The 7714-nt window shown below is 38.3% G+C and overlaps 1 non-coding gene across 1 annotated transcript; it reads left to right on the forward strand.

Annotated features, from left to right (window-relative positions):
- Positions 1–7343: 7343 nt before the first annotated feature.
- LOC141681665 (small nucleolar RNA R71) lies at positions 7344–7450 on the forward strand. The gene has a single exon (XR_012559091.1). It is a non-coding gene; the product is annotated as a small nucleolar RNA R71 (small nucleolar RNA).
- The last annotated feature ends 264 nt before the right edge of the window (positions 7451–7714 follow it).

The raw sequence follows: 7714 nt of genomic DNA on the forward strand, positions 1-7714 counted from the left end.
CGTACGGTTTGTCCTGCGCGGGTCCCGGCGCAATATTTTCGATACAATATTCGTTTCGGTAAATCAATAAAACCCGTATTTTCGATAAACGGGAGCTTTTTATTAAACTATCACAATTATCACTTCGTAATACGTGTAACCAGGCGCTGAGACCAAGACCGCAGTACAAATTGTACTGATTTGGATAATTATCCCGAAAACCGATACCGTTTGGATCAGTTTTTACAAATAAACGTACCGTTTTATATCCGGAATGATCCAGCGGGATACTAATTTCCCGTAAATATAAATAGCCTTTTACCGTATTTTATTTCGTATTAAAATCATTTGCAGACAGATAATTATATAATTTTACAGAGAAAAATCATATATTCATAAACCTTTCTGAGAATCAAACCACAAATTCAAGGTGTTAGTGAAATCCGTTTGGAAAGTTGGAGTAACCAATTTGAAGGTCTCAAGGAGTACTATCAGATTCCAGGACCTGTTTTACTGCAGAATCAAAGGTTGATTTTATATAAATTTAATTATTTTCGAATTATTTTTATAAAAAATATGAATTTTTGTTCGGATGATTGTTTGTATGATTTGTTGATTGCATGTGGTAGAGCTTGTTTTCCTGATGATTTTGATATATTATATGTCTGATTTGGAGTTCCATAACATGCTCAAAAGTAGGTTTAATTTTCGAATTTCAAAATTAGGGTTTATAGCCCGTATGAATGTTTTCAATTGAAATTTGGGGGTTTTTGATTCAAGGGTTATTAGCTGTTAATTTATAGTGGGTTGTGTTCCTCATGAAATTTGCAATCGATTGGTATATAGCTCGTTAACAGAGGATTAATGAATCGAAGGGAGTTGTTTTTGAAAGTTTTCAATGTTCGCCGGAAACCGGCGATGTTCTTGGCCAATTTCCGGCCAGAACAGAGATGATTAATGAGTTTTGATTGCATGAATAAGTTGCTGGTAACCTATAGATTTAATCTGGACAATTTGGTGGCCTGAGGTGGCCGGAATCGTGTTCTCCGTCCACACTCCGGCGAGTCGCGGCTGGGCTGGCAGAATTGCAAACAGGCCCCTGTAGTTTTGTAGATGATGAAGTTTAGTCCTTGTAGTTTGTAAAGTTTTCAAAAATAGGATTCCTGTTTATAAAATGTTTAAAAATCATATTTCCTATTTATTTTTATTATAAAAATTCATTTTTAAATTCTGAAAATTCTAAAAAATTAGTATTTTAATTCCGAAAATTATTTTTAATTCAAAAAATAAATCTGAAATAATTAGTTAATTAATTTCAGTTGATTCTTAATTGATTAATTGGTCAATTAATTCAAAAATTAATTGATTAATTGATTTAATTAATTATTAATTGATTTAATTAATTATTTAATTATTTAAAAATGATTTAAAAATTCCGAAAAATAGTTTCGAGCTTTAAAATATTATTCTAAATTATTTCCAAGGCTCGATAATTATTACAAAATTATTTCGGAGCCAGAATTGGCCAACCGAACCCTGTTTATTAACCTGAAATTGATCTAACGACCCGTATTAATTCTGAAAAATACTTTAAAAATCATTTTAAATACCCGAAAGCATATTTATGACCCGAGACTTCTTTATAAATGATATGTCATTGATTACGTGATGTATTATGTGTTATACGTGACTTGTTGATTGACTATCGGTCTATATATTCGGTGTTTACTTGGTTATTGCATAACTTTCAATCCGTTAATCGGATTTGGGTGAAACGAAGGGTAGATAGAAGTATGTGTTGAATAGAATCTTATGAGTTGATGATTGATAGATGCTTATAATATGTGAGCAGAAGAGGCAAGACGTAGGAAAGGGAAACAGGTAGTTGAGGAGTAAAAAGATTGTGATTGGATGCGAGTGCAGGATAGTAAGCTAATACCAGGCAAGTATTCTGAACTTTCTCGATATATTGTAGTACTTGATAGTCTTGTTGACATTGCAAGTGCTTTGAAGCACAAAAACCTAAACCCTGATTTCAGTTATTGTTCTTGAGCCATGAACCATATTCTTTCTAAGCCATTGATTATTGTATACCCAAACACGAACCACAAATCTACGATACTACTCCACAAATACAAACAAACTAAATACCAGACACTGAACTGAATTATTATATACTCAACCCATGGTATCTTATGCTTTGAAAGACCAAATTCTTGAAACCCTGAAACATTGATTCCTTTGTTATCCAATTCTTTCATTACCCAACATCCAAGCCTTGAAAGTACCTTGTTGATCCACACATGGGTTGAAACCCTTTCATTGTTAAACACTCACTGTTATTAGTGATTCTGATTATTGTTTATTATTGTTTAATTTTGTTATTATGTTAGAATTGGATTGTTTTTATAAAATTGTGGACCAGATTCGTGGTCAGGCCATATAATGGTCAAGTTAGGCCAATATGTGCCTTGGATCCAGTGGTTAGAGCAATGCTGTGTGCTTTGCTCGGGGTTAGTGTGTGACTGATCAGCAGCCTAACCTTGGTTTTAAAATAAAAATATAGTATCCAATTCTAAATCATAATCCATTGTTCACTTGATATCATAACCATATTCACTTGATGATCATTATTCTCAGTTTTGTCATTGTGACTTGCTGAGCTAGTTAGCTCATTTGTGCGATGTTGTTTATACTCTTTCCAGTTAAGAAGGAACCAGTTGGTAGCAAGGATCCCCAGTCCAGTGCGAGAGCTAGGGATTAAGGCTGTTGAAGCTGAGCTAGTAGGCTTCTTTTGGAATAATGTAAATTGTAAAAGTTTGTAATATGTTTAATACTCAGTTCGAGTTTGAATGGTTGGGATTTAATCGGTATGTAATATATTAGTGTGTTTGGCTTGTGTGCATACTTTAACCTGTTACAATCCGTGGTAGTTGGTAAGTAGGGTCATTGCATATTATTATTATCTTTAGTATTGTTATAAGAAGGCTATAGATAAGGTATGTGTGTGGACCCCAAACTTCTAACCCGGGTTTAGAGGGCACCGCAAATGACATCCCTTACCATAGAAAAGTTGAAATGGGGACATCCCAAGTGGAGTCTTATATGCTATTCTATAAGCCCAAACAGCTTCATCGAGCTTCAAAGACCAATCTTTCCTTGACGGACAAACGACTTTCTCTAGAATGTGCTTGATCTCTCTATTAGACACTTCAGCTTGACCATTAGTTTGCGGATGATAGGCAGTAGCAATGCGATGATTCACATTGTAGCGTTGCATCATAGTAGTGAACTTATGATTGCAGAAATGCGACCCTTCGTCACTTACGATAACTCGTGGCATTCCAAACCTTGTGAAAATCTGCTTATGAAGAAAAATCAACACTACCTTTGCATCATTAGTCAGTAGAGCTTTGACTTCTACCCATTTCGAGACATAATTGACTGCCAGCAAGATATAATGATTATTGCAGGACGAGATAAATGGTCCCATGAAATCGATTCCCCAAACATCGAAGACCTTAACTTCAAGTAGCATATTTAAAGGCATCTCATCCTTTCTGGAAAAATTCCCAACTCTTTGGCAATGATCACACCTTAAACGAACTGATGTGCATCCTTAAACAACGTAGGCCAGAAAAAACCTGCTTGAAGAATACAAGCTGCTATCTTTTCACCACCATAATGTCCACCATAAACTGTGGAATGAAAGTCTCGTAATATCCCCTTTGTCTCTCAGAATGGGATACATCTCCTGATGATCTAGTCAGCTCTTTGTCTAAACAAATATGGTTCATCCCACATGTACCACTTCACCTCATGCAGAAACTTCTTCTTTTGAGCCGCATTCATATTAGGAGGCATTATATTGCTAAAAAGATAGTTCACAATGTCTACGAACCATGGCTCTTCCTCTTAAATTGCGAACAACTGCTCATCTGGAAAAGATTCATTAATCAATGTCTTATCATGTGAAGTAGAATCAGGAATTTCCAATCTAGAGAGATGGTCAGCCATTTGATTTTCAGTCCCTTTTCGATCCTTGATCTCTAACTCGAATTCCTGTAGTAAGAGAACCCAACGAAAAAGTCTAGGCTTCGAATCTTTATTTGAGACCAGACAGCGGATGGCAGCGTGATCAGTGAACACTATCACCTTTGTCCAAAGTAGATAAGATCGAAATTTTTCGAAACCAAAAACTATAGCCAAGAGCTCTTTCTTAGTAGTGGTGTAGTTCATTTGGGCTCCATTTAGCGTCTTACTAGCATAGTAGACCACATGAAAGATATTAGTCTTTCGCTGCCCAAGAACTGCTCCCACTGCATAATCACTTGCATCACACATCATCTCAAAAGGTTCTTTCCAATCGGGTGCCATAATAACCGATGCGGTGATTAAACTCTTCTTGAGAGTCTCAAATGCTGCCAAGCATTCATCATCAAATTTGAAAGGCACATCTTTCTCGAGCAAATTGCACAACGGCTTAGATATCTTAGAGAAGTCCTTGATGAAATACCGATAAAAACCCGCATGACCGAGAAAGCTACGGATTCCTTTCACGGCAATAGGTGGCGGAAGATTTTCAATGACGCCCACCTTGGCTTTATCCACCTCAAGACCTTTACTGGAGACTTTATGCCCAAGAATGATGCCTTGTTGCACCATAAAGTGACATTTTTCCCAATTGAGCACCAGATTGGTCTCAACACACTTTTTGAGCACCAAACAGAGATTATTCAAGCATTCTTCATACGAATGTCCAAAGATGAAGAAGTCGTCCATGAACACTTCGACATTATTTCCAATCATATCAGAGAATATGGCCATCATGCATCTTTGAAAAGTGGCAGGTGCACCACATAAGCCAAAAAAACTCCGCAAAAAGAAAACGTGCCAAATGGACAAGTGAAAGTAGTCTTCTCTTGATCTTCTGGTGTAATGCAATATGATTGTAGCCCGAATAGCCATCCAAAAGACAATAATACTCATGACCAGCCAACCTGTCAAGCATCTGATCAATGAATGGAAGAGGGAAGTGATCCTTCCTCGTGGCTTTATTCAACTTCCTGTAGTCCATGCATACCCTGTATTATGTGACTTTTCGAGTGGGGATGAGCTCGTTCTTCTCATTTGCTACCACAGTAATACCTCCTTTCTTAGGTACACATTGCACGGGGCTCACCCAAGAACTGTCAGAAATCGGATATATGATTCCTGCATCCAGCCATTTCAGAATTTCTTTCTTCACCACTTCTTTCATGATAGGATTAAGCCTTCGTTGTTGCTCAACAGTCGGCTTGCTACCTTCCTCTAGCAGAATTTTATGCATGCAGTATGAATGGTTGATCCCTTTTATATCTGCTATAGTCCATCCGATGGCCGATTTGAATTCTCTCAGAATCCTCAAGAGATTGTCCTCATCACTACCTGAAAGGTCAGATGCAATAATAACAGGCAAAGTAGATGCATCACCTAAAAAAGCATACCTCAAGTGTTCAGGAAGTGGTTTAAACTCCAAAGTAGGTGCTTCCTCAATAGATGGTTTGAGCTTTCCCTCAGTATTCTTGAGATCAGTATTTCCAAGGAATTCAAATGGCATGTCTAACTTCCATTTCCAAGGAGCATTTCCAAGGAGAAGCATTCAGATATTGTAACTACTCATTGCCTTCATCATCTTTACTGTAAAAATCCCCCAATAAGGCTTTTTCTAAGGCATCAGACCTTAACACATGATCAAGTTCTGAAGTAACTACAGAATTGACCTAATCCACCTTGAAGCACTCCTCATCTTTCGTAGGGAATTTCATTGCATTGAACACATTGAATCTCACATCTTGATCATGCACCCTCATAGTGAGTTCACCTTTTTGCACATCTATCAAGGTACGTCCTGTAGCCAAGAAAGGTCTTCCCAAGATTATGGGAATCTTCTTATCTTCTTCGAAATCCAGAATGACAAAATTTGTAGGAAAGATGAGCTTGTCCACCTTTACTTGCACGTCCTCCATGATGCCTCGTGGGTATGTAATCGAACGATCAGCCAATTGTAGAGACATGTAGGTGGGCTTCAGATCAGGCAAATTTAACTTTTTGAAAATAGACAACGGCATCAGATTGATGCTTGCTCCCAAATCGCAAAGGCACTTGTCAAATGACAACTTGCCAATGGTGCAAGGAATGGTGAAGCTACATGTATCCTTAAGCTTTGGAGGTAACTTTTGTTGTAGCACGGCACTGTACTCTTCCTCAGAGCAACAGTATCAAGATCATCCAGTTTTACCTTCCTCGAAAGAATACCTTTAATGAATTTCGCGTAACTAGGCATTTGCTCAAGAGCCTCAGCGAAAGGTATGTTGATGTGAAGTTTCTTGAACACCTCCAGAAACTTACCAAATTGATTGTCCAGCTTTTATTTTTGCAATCGCTTAGGAAAAGGTGGTGGAGGATATAGCTGTTTCTCCCCTATATTACCCTCAGGCAGAGTGTGTTCAACAGTAGTCTTCCTTGGTTCCCCCTCTTTCTCCTTTTGCTTTCCTTCTTCATCTACAACTTCAACATCTACATCTTTTGCTTTTTCAGCATCAGCAACTTTTCAAGACTTTAAGGTGACAGCTTTGACTTGCTCTTTAGCTTCCTTCCTTCCTGGCACTTCAGTATCGCTAGGAAGTGTTCCAGGTTGACGATTGAGAAAGGCACTGGCTATTTGTCCAATTTGATTTTCCAAGGTCTTGATAGAAACAGCCTGACTTTTGCACAACAACTTTAACTCCTCGAAATCAGCACTAGAAGGTGGAGCAGCACCTCCTTGTTGAGAATATGTTTGCCTTTGAGTAAATTGTTGAGGTTGCTGCAATCCAGGTAGATTAAATTGTTTATTTACAGCTTGCTGATATGGTTGCTGAACATCATTCTGATTATTGCTCCAGCTGAAATTGGGATGATTTCTGTTATTAGGATGATAAGTAGCGGGCACAGGCTGCTACGGTCTCTGAACATTGTTCACATACTGAACAGATTCATTAACAAGAGAACACGGATCCGTAGCATGAGAGCCTGTACCAAGCTCATAGACACTAGCTATTTGATTTACGCCATAGATGGTTAAAGAATCGACCTTCATAGACAGTGTCGTGAGCTGCGCTGCAATTGCTGTAGTTGCATTAACTTCCAGAATACATGCTACCTTCTCAGGCATCATCCTTTGAGTTGGGTTTTGATACTCATTTGCAGCCATAGTTTTAATGAGATTATAGGCCTCAGTATAGCTTTTGGCCCACAAGGCGCCTCCAGAAGCTGCATCGAGCATGGGTCGAGATTGGACTCCCAAACCATTGTAGAAACCAGTGATCACCATCTAGTCAGGCATACCATGATGTGGACACTTTCTCAGTATCTCCTTGTAGCACTCCCAAGCTTCGCACATAAATTCTCCTGGTTGCTGCGCAAACTGAGTAAGAGCACTCCTCATAGCTCCAGTTTTGGTCATTGGATAGAACTTCACCAGAAACTTTTGCGCAAGATCTTCCCATGTAGTGATGGACCTAGCTGGTAAAGAATGTAACCAGTCCTTAGCTTTGTCCCTCAGAGAGAATGGAAAAATCCTCAGCTTGATAGCCTCATCAGTGACACCATTATATTTGAAAGTACTACAGATCTCGACAAAATTCCTAATACGCATGTTGGGATCTTCAGTCACAGCCCCTCCGAAAGAAACCGAATTCTGCACCATCTGAAT

The sequence above is a fragment of the Apium graveolens genome, chromosome 8, assembly GCF_009905375.1.
Source record: "Apium graveolens cultivar Ventura chromosome 8, ASM990537v1, whole genome shotgun sequence".
Classification (NCBI taxonomy): Eukaryota; Viridiplantae; Streptophyta; class Magnoliopsida; order Apiales; family Apiaceae; genus Apium; species Apium graveolens.